We start from the raw sequence: 17,740 nt of genomic DNA, 5'->3' as shown, positions 1-17,740 counted from the left end.
TCCATAGCACAACGTTAGATCAGTAGTGCACAAATATTCAGGCTGTATGCTAACCAGGGATTAGAGCCGAGGATATTCACAAGGTTTTTATACATTTCTATATCACATCTATACCTAATTTGTATTGAAAGAGGATGTAGATGTAGGAACCGGTCAACCAGGACCCTTATCGAGGAGCAAGCTTCAGTCTTGGAAAGACCACCCCATGTGTGTACCACCTATGCATTCCATTATGTTGTAGGCTTCATGGAATGCTTAGTGTCTCCTGTGGAGCATCACAGGGAATTTGAGAACTCTCAAGGTACTTTCATAGAGTTCAGGAGAAGCATAGTCAATCTATTTTAGTTCAAAAAATGCAGGTTAGGTCTCCTCCAGAATGTTTTTCCTATAAAACTTAAAGTAAAATATTTATGTATGTGTTGTTGTGCCTCACTAAACTTTTCTGCCATTTTGCTTTCCCCGGTCACTCTACCGGGTTGTCTCTTTGCTCAACATTCTGGCCAATCCTTTTAATCACATCTGTCTGTGCCTAAGCAATAAGTTACCAATCCTCGAAGAGTTTTCCAACTGACCACTGACCATCTACTAACTGTCCTATCAGACCCCACCCCTGACCTGTGTATTGATGTGTATGACCTCTACCTAGTCATGACTTCCGCTCATCCTATTAAATATTCTGTCTGCCAGTTATTTTTATTTTGGTCTATTATATTATTGCCAATAGAGATGAATCCCGAGTTGACAAGAGGATTTCCTGCAACAAAGTTCAAATGCATTTACTGTGGCTAAAGGGTATAAACCAAGGTATATCATAGACTCTTCTTCTTAGTAGAGATTCATGGCAGATCCCCAGCAATTCTTAAATTCCACATTGTCTCTGGCGACATGTTATATGACAAGCATCAATTTATAAAACTTTTTCAATTTTTTTTTGTGAAGCTCTATGGAATATTTAAGAATTCTTTGTCATCTTTGAGCTATTACACTTACATATAGGAATTGGTGACTATTACTGATCCTACAAGATATTTCCTTATATGGTTTAAAGTCTTAGCTGCTAAATTATACAGAAATGTTCCAATAAGTAATGATGAGCAGACCCTTTCAGGTTCACAGAGTTCAGTTCAGTAACCAAACCCGAACATGAACACCCACTGGTAACACCCACTAGGTGGGTCTTAAGCCTTTAATTCCCAGCGGCATGTTAGTGCTGCCATTTTCCATTGCCACTCTCCGTGACGTTGTCAGGGAGTGATAATCCTAGGGAAAATGGCAGAAAGGATAAAGGGTTAATAAGGTATTAGTTATGGGGGGAGCCCAACTCTGAAGTCTGGGTTTGGGAACCTGGACCCGCATTGTTCAGTATGGACCTGAACATTCACTCAACCCTACCAGTAAGCAATGGCCACAAAGCTACTAATAAAGTCCAAATGGCCAAATAGTTCAATGGGCAGCTACAAATTCCATATCATTGACTTGAAGTTTGTAATATATAAAAACAAAATTATCTCAAACTTTAAGATGGTAGATCACATAGAGTAAAGGAAAACTACCAGTAAGAATAACAAAAAACAAACTACAGATATTCACCTAAGGTCCTCTTCAGGGACCTTCACCTAAGGTCCTCTAATGCTTTTGATTCGACTCCCCTTTCCTAATAAAATAATGTTTTGCTATTTTTGCATAGGAACCAGTGTGACCATTAAAGTAAAACTTCCAGTAAGTTTAAGAAAAAACAAACTAAACATACTCACCTAGGCTTTATTATATATATACACTCACCGGCCACTTTATTAGGTACACCATGCTAGTAACGGGTTGGACCCCCTTTTGCCTTCAGAACTGCCTCAATTCTTCGTGGCATAGATACAACAAGGTGCTGGAAGCATTCCTCAGAGATTTTGGTCCATATTGACATGATGGCATCACACAGTTGCCGCAGATTTGTCGGCTGCACATCCATGATGCGAATCTTCCGTTCCACCACATCCCAAAGTTGCTCTATTGGATTGAGATCTGGTGACTGTGGAGGCCATTTGAGTACAGTGAACTCATTGTTATGTTCAAGAAACCAGTCTGAGATGATTCCAGCTTTATGACATGGCGCATTATCCTGCTGAAAGTAGCCATCAGATGTTACAGGGTACATTGTGGTCATAAAGGGATGGACATGGTCAGCAACAATACTCAGGTAGGCTGTGGCGTTGGTACCAAGGGGCCCAAAGAGTGCCAAGAAAATATTCCCCACACCATGACACCACCACCACCAGCCTGAACCGTTGATACAAGGCAGGATGGATCCATGCTTTCATGTTGTTGACGCCAAATTCTGACCCTACCATCCGAATGTCGCAGCAGAAATCGAGACTCATCAGACCAGGCAGCGTTTTTCCAATATTCTACTGTCCAATTTCGATGAGCTTGTGCAAATTGTAGCCTCAGTTTCCTGTTCTTAGCTGAAAGGAGTGGCACCCGGTGTGGTCTTCTGCTGCTGTAGCCCATCTGCCTCAAAGTTCGATGTACTGTGCGTTCAGAGATGCTCTTCTGCCTACCTTGGTTGTAACGGGTGGCAATTTGAGTCACTTTTGCCTTTCTATCAGCTCGAACCAGTCTGCCCATTCTCCTCTGACCTCTGGCATCAACAAGGCATTTCCGCCCACAGAACTGCCGCTCACTGGATGTTTTTTCTTTTTCGGACCATTCTCTGTAAACCGTAGAGATGGTTGTGCGTGAAAATCCCAGTAGATCAGTAGTTTCTGAAATACTCAGACCAGCCCTTCTGGCACCAACAACCATGCCACGTTCAAAGGCACTCAAATCACCTTTCTTCCCCATACTGATGCTCGGTTTGAACTGCAGGAGATTGTCTTGACCATGTCTACATGCCTAAATGCACTGAGTTGCCGCCATGTGATTGACTGATTAGAAATTAAGTGTTAACGAGCAGTTGGACAGGTGTACCTAATAAAGTGGCCAGTGAGTGTATATATATAATGATATAATAAAATTAGAAAAATAAATAAATAAATAAATAAAAAAATGAAAAAGAAAAAAAAAAAAAAAATATATATATATATAGAGTTAGTTCCTTTTTCAAATGATATCCAGTGCAAACTACAATGCCAACACATCAATATCATTACTGTAACTTTTCTATGTTACAGTAAATTGCCATAAACCTCCTTAATGACTCCTATACTTCCTTTAATATTCACAGATTGTAAATCTAATCAAATTTTTCCCCTTCAATTATTTTTTCATGGTCTCTAACAAACATCAATGTTTTATGTGGATATTATGACCGATAAAAAAAAAAAAAAAAGCACGTATCTATTTAGCAAAGTATTTAAACGGCCCAATTTCAGAACAGACGGGGGCCTTTGCGAGACAGGAAATGACATCTTTAAATCCATATAATTATTCCCAGTTGTATGGAGTAAAATCAAATCAGTCCTATGAGCAGTAAATTAATTTTGCAAGCTAATATATGGGCAGGAAAGAAATTCGCCAACAGTCTGGTTTGTTTGCAGAAAATGAAAATTTCGCATTTAGAGCATGAAAGCGGCCTCAAATTGGAATAAAAACGGTAAATTAAGTTAGTATTATTAGGCGCACACAGATATTCGGGATGTCATGAACCCCATTAGGCTTGTTACAATTCTACTGTAATATATTATTTACAAATGGCTACAACTATGTAATACTTATGCATCCACTGTGACTTTGACAAAACTTTTTTTTTTTTTTTTTTTTCCCGGCTTGGAAAGCTGTGTAAATATATTCGGACCAGCCGAAACATTACTGACAACACACCCTGCCCTTTTGCAGAAATAGAGCCATATCATAATCCCATAATCCTCTATCTCTTTTTTTCACAAGCCCTTTTCCACACACATTACTGTTCCGCTAAAATGTATCAGCTGTTCTCTCTTTTTTTTTTTTTCCAGAAGATATAAAAAAAAAAAATTCTATCCAATACTTATTTACCGTTTCTGTAAAATTTATATTATTTATATTTCATTTTAAATTAATTTAAATTTCATTTAGATTGAAATGTGGCTGTAAATATAAGTTATATTATTTTTGGTAAAAATCCGTCCATAACTATTTTGTTACATCATTCATATTTCCTAGAAATGTTATTTTCTTTATTTTTTGTTCCAGCAAAAGTTTATATATATATATATATACACACGGACCTGCACCGAGCCTCATTGGTTACAAAATGCTACCATGGACTTTCACACTTATATAAAGGTAGTCCCCGGGTTACGTACAAGATAGGTTCCATAATTTTGTTCTTAAGTTGAATTTGTATGTAAGTCGGAACTATATATTTTATAACTGTAGATACAGACAAAAAAATGTATTTGCCCCAGTGACAATTGGAGTTTCCAAATTTTTTGCTGTGATTGGACCAAGAATTATCAATAAAGCTTCATTACAGACACCTTACAGCTAATCATTGCAGTCTGGGACTATAGTAACATCCAGAGAGCTTCACCAGAGATCACAGTGGGCAGAGGAGTCTGTCTTTAACTAGGGGTCGTCTGTAAGTCGGGTGTCCTTAAGTGGGGGACTGGGTTACATAGAACATAGTTTCCTTTGGATTGTACTTAAGTTGAATTTGCATGTAAGTTGGAACTGAATATTTTATCATTGTAGCTCCGGACAAAAATTTTTTTTTTCCCCAGTGACAATTGGAATTTCAAAATTTTTTGCTGTAATTGGGACCAAAGATTATCAATAAAGCTTCATTACAGACACCTTACAGCTGATCATTGCAGTCTGGGACTATAGTAACATCCAGAGAGTTTCACCAGAGTTCATAGGGGGCAGAGAGGTCCATTTGTAACTAGGGGTCATCTGTCCTTAAGTGGGGGACCACCTGTATATATATATATATATATATATATATATATACAAACAAAGGAAATCCAAAGCAGCACAACCTTTAAAAGTGGGTGCACAATCTGTAGTCCGTGGCAAGGAACTCAATAGTAGATCAGGAAATATATATATATAAATATATATGTATATATATATACCGTATATATATATATATATATATATATATATATATATATATATATATATATATTGTTATTTTTATTTTTTATTCTTAAGCAGGCCCGAATATCCGAAAAATTATTTTTATATTTTATGTTTTCAAACAATCTGTGACATATGTCATGAGTTTTAGGTTGTAGAGTTTAGGAAGTTTACATACATAAAAATCTAAATAAATAAATTTAAAATAAAATAAAAATAATAATGAAAAAACTATATTAAAACCCCATGCAGACACTGCTTTATACGGCTTACAGGATGGCTTTACACTGCTTAGCAAATGGACCTCTCCCACGATGGACATCATTATGCTGAGAGCACACTTACAGTAATCTTTCAGCTTAAAATTAAAAAGAAAAAAAGCTTTAGATAGATTTATAATATAGATGGGGGGGGGGGGTTGAAATTGAGCATTAAAAAACGAGTAAAAATAAAAGAAAGTAAAAAAACATTGCAAACAATAAAACAAATAAATCTGCGCGAATGTGAGAAAGAGATGGTACTTTGAATTTATCCGAATTAATTTGCATAATTTCAAAAGACATTAAAACCGGATGTGCAAAACCATTAAATGTGTCCATTACATCCCAGCATTTATTTTTCTCCCTGATGCTGACAATAACAATGTGTCTCCTCTATTTGATCCACTGTTTTTTGGGGGGTTTTTTTTTTTGGTTAATTATTTAAAAATGAATTGATACTGGATAAAAACATAATAAGAAAATACATAAAAAAATATTGAAATTTATTCAAACCCCAAATATAAGTGAAGAGACGAGGACTGGCAGGATTTCAGAAGATTGCACGCACTGAAGATATGAGATAATACTTTCATAATTAGGGAGGTCTATTTCCCTGGGCACACCACAATTGTTAGTAAGCCTATTGAAGGGCTCAGCGGGGAACCTTCCTGTGCCTACAATGGCTTATAGCAGAGGACAACGGCTTGTGGTGAGGCAGACAACCATATCAAATACATTAGAAGAGCCGTAATACCAAATATCATTTTCTATTCATTTCATTTACAGAGTCGGGAAGATATTAGGAGAAGTTCTTGTTTTCCTTAATGTTTTTCTAAATTTCTTGTGCCTCCAGACTTTGCTCGAAGTAAAGACAACACATGAGCACCTGACACTTATATGTAGGAGTATAAATGACTACAATGGTCTTACACACAAGCCAGTTAGTGGACATAAAAGTTTTTTTGGTTTTGGTAAAATAAAGTACTGTACAACTTTTTTAGTTACAACAAAATTTTTGTAAATTAAAAGCATAATAGTGCCTTACAATAGGTACCCCTCGCAGGGGGAACTCACAAAAATAATTGTATAGTGACACATATAGCCTGCTACTGTTTAAAACAAACTGAACAACTGGGGGAAAAGGAGGGTGGGGGGGGGCAAAGGGTTGGATTAACCTGAGAATGTAGTTGGTACAAGATCAGTATAGGTGATCGCTAATGGTGAGAATAGTAACACTCCTGTATATTGGTGAGCCATGTGTAATCATTAGGGAGACAAAGTGAGAGCCTTTTCAAGGGTAAGTGAACCCTGTGCATCAATTCATGGGTTCCAAATACCTTCAAATACAGATAGTGAATCTGTCCTGGTCACCTCTATCCTCTCGAGCAACATCCTCTCGAGCAACATTCTCCGCGGTAAATGACAGATGCAGTGTTTTCCATTTTGCTGCTATATGGATTCTAGTTACAAACACTTTAAACTGAGTCAATCGATGAGCTTTATTTTTGATCCCCCCTGGTTTCTCCCCTAGAAGGAGTAAATCCAACTGGCGTTACCAAGGTCGCATTACCTAATACAGAGTGGATAAGGGTCTTCACGCTGTTCCCGAAGGAGGCCACCAAGGGGCCATCGTCATGATGAAACTGTAACGAGGGTGACACAAGTTGTTTTGATGCCTAATGAATCTGAACATTTTGACAGATCTGGTGAACTTCAATGTATGTGGGGATATTCCAGCTCTTCTCTGATGGCAGGAAAGAAGTACCAAGTACCGTATATTCTTGAGTTATAAAAAAACAAATGTTAGAGCAATGATCTGGTCTCCTGGACCCCAGCCTCATTACGTTTATCACTACGTTGAGCTTTTCTTTTAGAAATCCTTAAATTATCCACCCCAACTTTTATTGGAAGCATTTAGGGGAGGGGGGATGTCCATAAATGTAAATTTTATTTTCAATGGTCTCAGGTACTCACAAAAAACTCCAGAACCGGGCGGCTCATCCTTTTACTATCAACCACTCTTGGTCGGTATTTGCAGGATTCTGTGTCAACATAACATCATTGCTGAGCCTTTCTATGCCATCAAGGGCTGGTGGTAGAGGAGAAAGCTTGGACTGGAGGCAAGGATCGAGATAAGTAGAAGTTTTTTTTAATTTTTACATAAAACTTGTGCGATCTTGGACAACCCCTTCGATACGGTAAAGTTGAGAGATAACATGAAATAGTGATATGTGTTCTACTGTAACTGCTACAAAGCGTGATTGACGTAAAAAAAAATCTCCAAATCAATCAACCAATCAATCAATCAATGAAACCTTTAAGGTTAAAAAAATGTTCTCTTCTGAAACATTCTGAATGTTGATGATTTTGCAGTTTGTGCTTGTAGGAGCCCCTGGCAATATGATGCATATACAGCGAAAGGTAAATTATCTCCAGAAAAACACGTTAAAGGGCAAAGATGACCTTTACATTGTTATAATATTGAATTATTGCAAAAAGTATAGTACAGTAAAAACTACTCGAAACCTTTGCTGGAATCTTTATAGGAATAAAGTGAGTAAAGGATCTTTGCAATGAAATGTTGAAAGCCCAAAGGCATAGGTCTATAGAGGATACACTGACTAGTGCTAGAAGAAGGTCACTTAAGATGCTACACTATTGGCCTCATGGACAGTGCCCGAACCTGGTTGTCACAATATGGTTTTGATGCGTCTCCATAATTTTAGTATTGTCCTTTGTAGAGATTTTTAACTTCTAGCAGTCTATTTCTTTTTGATTGGGTAGCTTAAACAATAGAAAGACGCCTATTGGTAGATTTGTTGCATGTAGCAATATGTGGACCCATTAAAACTTATTTAAAAATTTATTCGGGTCTGGGTTTTCGAATACGGACCCAAGCCCCCACTAGTTGCTAGCACTACCATTTTGGGGAGGGTCGTCGCTCCTGATGATCATCGACATGACATCATTCTAGTGCCTGGAGCATGCAGCAATAACGACTCAAAGAGCACAATCATGGGCATTAACGGGAAGTTCAGGTCCAGGGGACTTGAACCTGCAAAGTTAAGTAGGAACCCAAGCTTTGTGTTACAAGTCCACTGAGCACTAGGTGCATGTTCCTGAGAAACAAAAGTTTCACCATTTGGAATTTGGGGCATCGAAAGGAGATAAACCAGACACGTTGGATCCGTGTTCTTGAGCCCTGAAAAGTTACTATTACTGTGAACATTTTAGTACACATTTTGTTTACAAAACTACGCATAAGGTTGAAGGAGTTGTCCGAAACTAGAACATGTCTGCTTGCTTCCAAAAATAGTGGTTTGTCCACAATGAGGGTTCTTTATCATACGATGGAACTTGAACGCCATGCTCTCCACCAGACATGTCCCCTTTCGCACCTCTCCATGCAAATTTGGTGTGGAGGTGGCATAAAGAGGGAAATAATCGCAATGCCTTGTGTTGTGCCAGGAATTGTGATTATTTCATGGCGGGAAGGACAAAAAACTGATGTACATGCACAGCTATTTAAATAGGGGGCATGCGTTTCAATGCCAGACACAGCCCATGGTTAATTGTAGGGCTGTTTTTGAAAGTAGACAGTGGGTATATTTATCAATATGTTTTAGACAGTAATCAGTCTAAAACACTTCTCAACACATGAATCAGGGAAACTTGATCCTCGGTAAAAGTGGACATGGCCTGAATTGCTTAATCTTGGGTAATCTTTGCCAGTCTGGACACCATGATACAGTAAATTTGGAGCAGTTCAAGTCTAACTTTGTACTATTGACCCCTAAGGCTTTAAATTTGCTCTATGGTCTTCAAATCTTGGACAACCCATTTCATTGATATAACAACTACCAAGATAATGGATTTTTGAAAATCTATTGAATTTATAGACAAATTATTTTCGTACAATAGGAATCATATATTTAAATTTTCAAAGATGTAAAAAAATGCACATGACTTGTATAGTACTCAAAAAAAACTAAAAGGTATTTTTAGTTTAAAAAATGTTACAATTTCCCCTGCGCACATGTCTGTCACTGGACCAACGTGCTGTAGGTAAAGTGCATAAATGCATTCTCCTGTCATAAAGGTTGGATAGCACTTCTAATCGCCCCCCAGCATGTTGTTCTGTAAGGCTTCGTTCCCAGGTGCTACAGGTCACACAGAGGACAAAAAACACATTTGGGACTGTTCTTCTCACCTGAGAAAAGTTGGGACTGTTCTTCTCACCTGAGAAATTTTATGGGAATATAATTATTTAATATTGGCATTTGTCAAGTTGGTTTTAAATTCCTCACCAGGCAAAAAAATATATAACTGTTAAAACTGTCCACTAGGTGTATTTTATGCACACAGAGGGGCAAATTTACTCACCTGGTCCAGTTGCGATCCCCAATTCGGACGGTCCGACGAGGATGAAGTCCAGCGAGATTCATGAAGATCGTGCGTCCGAGTGCCTACATCCGTCGCTTCCCCGCCTAGGTCCACCGGAGTTCACCTTTTTCTTCCCGATGCTTGTAAGTGCGTGTCTTGCGACACAATTCTAAATGTTAAATCTTGCGCGCTGTCCGAATCCGTCGGGTTGTCCAACGTCCGCGCCCCCCCTGTTTATGTCGAGTGCAAGCCAGCGCCGATGAGCCAAAATCCGATCGGGGAGCCAAAAACCTGGGGCAATTTGCCTCAAAACGGAAATCGTCAGGAAACCCGATGAAAATGCGCTCCACGGACCCTTAGTAAATGAACCCCAGAATGTCTTAAAGGGGAAAGTGTACCCCTGGCTATAATCTCGCAATTATCACCAGCACTGGATAGCTTATGAACATTACCTTAGTAGGGGCCCATATTCTGTAGCCTGTGCTGATCACCTTCCTCTCTATTCATACTATTCGAGTCACAGACCTGCAAATGTCGTAAAGATGGTCTAGGGTCCCGCATTTTTAAAATTGGTTCAAACTAGCCTAAGTTACCATTAGGTCCATTATGATATGTTATGTTTCCAGATTTTAAACATATTCTTAATATGAATGAGATCAAATGACAAAGAATTTTGGGCAGCACGGTGACTCAATGGTTAGCACTACAGCCTTGCAGCGCTGGGGTCCTAAGTTCAAAACCCATCCAAGTCAGCATCTGCAAAGAGTTTATATGATTTTACCATGTTTGTTTGGGTTTCTCTGGTTTCCCCCCACACTCCAAAACATACTGGTTCGTTGATTAGATTGTGAGCCCCATTGGGGACAGGGACTGATCTGGCAAGTTCTCTGAAGCTCTTTGTTATCTGTATGTGCTATATATATAAAGGAATTATTCTTAATTATTAATATTATCAAACGGAAGGTATAATAGTCCTTCATAAGCTGAATTTCTCTGTAGATACGAAAAAAAAATCCCTACTACTAACGTGACAATCCCTATGCGTCAATATGAAAATGTGACCTGGTTGGGTGGTGAACACCATTCCCCTCACGCCTTACTGTTAACCACTTTGTGATACAAGCCTAATAATGGATGTGTGAATAGTGATCACAATTTTGATTACATTCGACAATTTGTATATAAATGGCAAATGAACATTGATTTTAAATCTGTTTTCGTCGGCAGAACCTGTTACTGCGCGTAATTGGTAATCACCTGCTGCGAATACAAAGCGAGGGCCATCGCTTCATGCTAGCAAACAGCGACAGTAAATAAGGAGAGGTTGCGCTTGTGGTATTGGCCTGTTCTTTTTCATTCCTGCCAAAGCAGATAACACACTTTGACACAACAGCCAGATAACGAACACTCAACATTTCGCAGGGTGCCCATTAAAGGTGCTTAGTCCATTTTTCTATCTGTCTCTTTGATGCTCTGTTGCATTTCAATTGCAATCTCCGAAGCGACATTTTAATTTAAACTGCTGGAAACAACATGGAAAAGCCTCACGATAATCAAAATCATTTCTTCCCGTGCTCCCGATGGATTTCATTCAAAAATGTAAAAAAAACATTTTCAATTTTTTTCCTTATTTGTTTCCCATGTCAACAAAAATAGAAATAGTCCAGAGTTTTCAGGTAAAACATCTGGATGAAGCCTTGGGTTCACTTTAGTCATTACCGAGCAGTTTACCACCGCTGAGATATTCCGAACACATAAACTAACATCAGTCTCATTCTTTTAGGTTTAAAAAACACATCAAAGTAGATCACAAGTTGAATCAGTCAATTACGTAGCGATTCAGCTCTTAACCCCTTGAGGTGCGAGGCAGGTCTCTGTCTCTTCTAGTCATCATTTTCATCATTAATTGGATAAAAGCCTCAAATAATTCAAACACAATATCGCGTCGGGAAATTCCACGGAGTAATTTGTAATATGAGAAGATCAGTCGTGGTGGAGAACATTGATGTGGACCCGAGGAAGCCTTAGAATTTGGTGGCATGAATAGAACGAAATGTCTAAGGAAATCGATAGTGATGTGGTTGGAATGGTGTGACGAAGGTTTGTGGTGGTCGTAGGCCAGGTTCTGATTTGAACCCGTGTTTTGTAATACTGATTCCGAAATGCCCCATTGTATCTGTAGAAGCGCGTCAAGACTGAGCCTTGACAGTTCTGCATCTGGATAATCTTCATACAATGGGTCTTATCCACATTTGTCAACCTGTCCAAGCAAGATAGGGCATGCCACTACATTCCACAGTCATGAATAAAAAAAAAACTCATCCTCCTCCCATTAGAAATAATCTATTTGGTGGTTTGATTCCTTTTAGTTCTGGGTTTTTATCTAGAATTAGAAAAATATGGATTGGGGGCTCTTTTGAAGTGAAACAATTCCAAGCTGCAGTACCACAAGCAACCTCTGAGCAGGTGTGGCACTCTTTTTTAGAAACAACCATTGTTTTTCAACTCCTGGACAATGACTTAAAACTTTATTGAACAGTAATTCCTTATGAGAGATGAGCAAATCATACAAGATTCAACTTGTAGAAGTTTCTATGAATTTTTCAACAGATTAGGTTCAGGTAGTAATCAAATCAGTCCAGAATGGATGTTTCTCTAATTGGAAATTGGTAAATAACCCCCCCCCCCACCCTATTCCTCTGAAACAAAGATTTGCCATGTAAAACCCCAATGTTATTTTGTTGCTTTTGGGATACATGGCAGAAGTAGCTAGTAGCAATTTTAAAAGAATCATCTGAAGAAAAGTAGAAAAACTTTGGATGTCATTTGGTGCATGAAGAATAGCTAATATCGAATCTACGAAGCAACAAATAAATTTGCCTATATATATATATTACTAACTAATATATTACTAATATATTACTATATATACCAAGCTATTAAGCTAAATATTATTTCCACCTTCTGAGGAATCGTAAAGGTACCTCATCTTTAGGACAATTGCTGTTGATGAATTCTTCAGAAGTTCAAACCAAATTTTACAGAAACTTTTGATTACCAGGAACATCAGAAACAATGGTGGAGATCATATCTTTGTTCGAGGAGACATCTACCTTCTATGAGCATTGGCCTTTTTAACTCTATGGCTGGAATCACACCTAAAGATTTTGCTCAGTTTTTGACTTGAAAACCAAAAGTAGATACAACAGGAAGCAGAACAGATGTCTCATTTCCTAAATGTCTACTTGGCTGAACATGGCAAGATGATCAGCAATATTCAGAATCAAGCTAAGGTTAGGGTGGAGATATCTGCTCTGTTAAATACCCCCCCCCCCTCCTCCATTGGATTTGGCTTAAAAAAATACAATAAAAAAAGCAATGTAAACAGTTTTTACATGTAGGTAATTTTCTCCTGCATAATCGATTGAACTTGCCTAATCTTTCTTGAATGGATGCATGACAATCATTTTTTGTAGACCAAAGCTTTACAAATGCTCTTGCTTTTTGGTAATTTAAGATTAATATTTTGTTACACAAAGATAAAGCAGATAACTTAATTTTGTAAGTTAATATTCTATGGAGAAATGAGAGGGGCAAAATTCTACGGAGAAAGTAGAGGGTCAGTAATCTACGGAGAAAGTAGAGGGTCAATAATCTATGGAGAAAGAAGAGGCTCAATAATCTATGGAGAAAGTAGAGGGTCAATATTCTATGGAGAAAGTTGAGGGTAGTGATGAGCGCATCAATTTGGGTTCACCAAGTTCGGGCGAACCTTGGATAAAATTTCGGTTTGGGTACCCAAACACCCTCCAGTAACCCATACTAGTGGATATCACTGATTGGGGACATTAACCCATTAAATGCTACCACAGTTTTTCTTTGGAGATCTTCCCCGTCAATTGCCTGCACCAACTGAAGGTACTACCAACGGGGGTGAACCCAAATTTCTGGCTGAAGTCCAGGTTCAGTGACCCGAACCTGCAATGTTTGCCACAGACTCAAACATTGCAGTTCTGGTCTGCCCATCCCTAGTAGACGGAGCATTAAGTCACAGCAGCAAACTGGAGACACATGACCATGTAGAGAATTGATGTAACGTCTCATGGACACACAGTAATCTACCAATTTCTTTAAAGTTTCTTTAAAGGTGAGGTACATTTTAACCTCACGTCTTCCCAGTATCCCATTTCAAATGGAAGCATTTATTACTGGTCTGCATTAAATTTCAGTAGACATCATCCCCCATTACCCCCAACCCCGATCCCCACCTACAACCATCAGTAATTTTGGTTCTACATCTCACAGTTAGGTCTCCCTATGACAATATAATATGAGCAGCAAAATATATTTTGGCAGATTTTATCTGACTTTAAAATGTTTCCAGCTGTGACTCGCTGTCTATTTTACTATTCACTTTATGACTGTGTGTAAAAATAGGAGACGCTGATGCTATTTTCTATTTCCTGGCTTCTTTTTTTTTTTTTTTTTTTACCTTACTCATTCAATCTAGACACACAATCGAATCTGACAGGTGTATATTAATAAATATCGCTTGTAATTTAGAACAGCAGAAACATTTTCAAGCAGTCGGAGGTTACGCGAGTCATTAGAAAAGCAAAAAAGAAAAAAAATCAAAAAGTTGACAGTTAGAGAAATTAAAAAAAATAATTAATATGGGATTTTATTTAATTAAAATAATTAAAGATTATAAACATATATTAAAAATAACGGAATATTTCTATGAATTATTATTATTATTATTATTATTATCAAATATGAGAAAATAATATTTTTGTGTTTTTTGGGACACTTTAGGGTTATTATATTAAAATGTTTTCCATTGTAGAAATATTTTCCTCTCCCCAATGCACATAACAATTTGGATGGAAAAGGGTAGAGATAATAAGATCACATGCCATAAATAATAGCAATGAGATTTATTATACATCCCAGCCTTTTGTTAATGTTGATATACAATGGATTGTATGGCATTAGAAGGAAAGATCACGGCCTTCTAGAGATAGGTCATGCCGAGCACTGGGGACCGGCTCAAGGTCAGAGGAAAAGCAGGAAGACGACACAATTCACTACTATTTCTGGAACAATCTCACTGAGGCTTGAGAGCAAAAGGAAGAATTTTTTGAAAAAAGAGGATAAATAAAGGTATAAAAGAAAACCGAGCATCACATATACAAGTCCATGACAAAAAAGAAATTATGGATTAATTTTAGTAGACCAGAAAAATGAAATGTGTGTAAGGGGAATATATAGATGGATAAAAGATGGCTAGATAATAGATAGATGGTAGACAGATAGATAGATAGATATGAGATAGATAGATAGATAGATAGATAATAGATAGGTTGGAAACTAATAGATGAATGGATATAGATAGATATATGAGATAGATATGGCACAGATACATAATTGCTGTATGTGACAGTATGTAAGATAGATAATGCATAAGATAGATAGATAGATAGATAGATGATAGATAGATAGATAGATAGATAGATATGAGATAGATAGATAGATAGATAGATGATGGATAGATAGATAAATAGATGGATAGATAGATAGATAGTATTCCAAAAAAATGGGCAGCACTCCCAATTGTGGATGAATGTGTTGCCGCGGTTGTTGCTCACTATGGAATAAAAGAAACACATTCATCCACAATTGGGAGTGCTGCCCGTTTTTTGGAATAGTATTATTGGAAGATCGGAGGCCTGATCTTAGGACGCCTGCACCCACCTGAGCCTTATTAGATAGTGCCGCTGGATCTTTCTTTGGATAGATAGATAGATATGTGTACAGGAAAAGGCAGCACTCCGTATATAGTGTCAAATCAAGTTGGGTGTCTTTATTCCATATGGATGCCTTTTCCTGTACATATATTTCAGTCCCCTAGCCGGGGGACCTACGGCTCGTGCACCCACCGAAGTTGCTGTGCTGCTCCGAACTTTCCCTTACTTTAGATAGATAGATAGATAGATAGATAGATAGATAGATAGATAGATATTAGATAGATAGATAGATAGATGATAGATATTAGATAGATAGATAGATAGATAGGAGATAGATAGATAGATAGATAGATAGATAGGAGATAGATAGGAGATAGATAGATAGATAGATAGATGATAGATATTAGATAGATAGATAGATAGATAGGAGATAGATAGATAGGAGATAGATAGATAGATAGATAGGAGATAGATAGATAGATAGATAGATAGATAATAGATAGATAGATAGGAGATAGATAGATAGATAGATAGATAGATAGATAGATGATAGATAGAAAGATAGATTAATAGATCGATAGATGATAGGTAAATAGATAGATAGATAAAAGATATATATCTATAGATGACAGACATATTGATGCTGCATGTGATAGAATATATATGAGAAAACTTACATATAGATAGGTAAATTGATGAGACAAATACTGGATGGATAGGATATAGATATGTGGATAGATGCAGCTATTTATAGATGAATTTTCTGGAATAAATTCTAATTTGATCAGCGTTCTTTGCGCTCTATTATAATTCTACTAATGAGCCATATCTTGAATTCCAAACATTTCTAATTCATTTCTCCACAAGGTCTCACATTCCTATTATCTATTTATACATCACATTATACATTATTTTCTGCAGATACTTCTTAATGTGATGAAATGTATCCATTATGCCAAAGCTTTTATATACAATCACAGGCTATAAGATATTTGATTCTTTTCTTTGAGATTTGAGTAGCGTCATGTATGGGTACAACTGGCTCCCCAAAAAACAGCATTAAAATTGTATTATCCCCATAATTATTTTTGTAAAACAGGAAGTAAATTTGTTTTCACTTCCTTTTCCTAAAATCCACTATGAAATTCACTTGTTATGTACATATCACCTTATGACCGGTAGGTAAGTAGATGATAGATAAATAGATAGATAGATAGATAGATAGATAGATAGAAGATTATGGGCCACATTTATCACTTTTGTGCGCCTAAGTGTAGTAGTTGCGCCTAGATTCTGGCGCACTGTTTTTCCAGAATTATCACAAGCTACAACCATCTGTGATAAGTATATTTTCTGCCTCTTATTAATCACTTTACTTTAACACAGTTTAGGCGCAGTTTAGGCGTAATGTTAGATTCGGGCACTTACATGTCATCCTGCTACAAGCTCCTCTCTGCTTCTCCCACAGCCCAGAATGAAGATAACACTCACAGCAGCACCCAGGTGTGTGACACCCTGCACCCAGTGACCTCCTCAGCAGGGGCTTCTCCTGGAGGGGATCTCCCAGTGCTGGTCTCCTGCTGCACCCCTGTAATTCTGCACAGTATCCCCCTCAGACACTGTGCAGAATTACATGGGGGACACTTGTCTGTAGTTTCTGCAAAGTTCTCTTCTCTCTTGCTTTGAGCTCAGGAGTCTGCAGAATGTTTTGTAAATAGAAGGTGATGAACTATAAATAGAGTCTGCAGCTCCTGTCTGCAGAGTATCTCATGTCTGTATTATATGTTCTAGTGTCTGCAGAATATCTCATGTCTGTATTATAGGTTCTAGTGTCTGCAGAGTATCTCATGTCTGTATGATCTGTTCTAGTGTCTGCAGTGTCTGTAGTGTCTGTATTATCTGTTCAAGTGTCTGGCTGAGCTCTGCTGCTAGAAATGAGCTGTTCTGCAAAGGGGCTCAGTGCTTTCTTCTCAGATAACGCCACTTTTGAGCTGGAGTGTTTTTGCGCCCGTTTTTGCGCCTAAATGAAAACGTTGCAAGTGGTGAATATCATTAGGCGCAGCAAAACATCTGGATTGGTAAGATAGATGAGGGAAAGCTGGTTATTTTTGCTGTGCCGCTAGTTTGGCGTTTAGTCGCAAAAATGGCGCAAAAATGGTGCGCCTGAATGAAAAGGCACAAAAACAACAGAAAAAACGCGTTATACATGTGGCCCAATAGATACATAGATAGAAGATAATTGATTTTGAATTTTCAAATTTGGTCCTGCCAATAAAGATTCATCGAATTGAATTGATA

Source organism: Engystomops pustulosus, chromosome 10, assembly GCF_040894005.1.
Source record: "Engystomops pustulosus chromosome 10, aEngPut4.maternal, whole genome shotgun sequence".
Classification (NCBI taxonomy): domain Eukaryota; kingdom Metazoa; phylum Chordata; class Amphibia; order Anura; family Leptodactylidae; genus Engystomops; species Engystomops pustulosus.
This window is presented reverse-complemented; position numbering follows the sequence as displayed.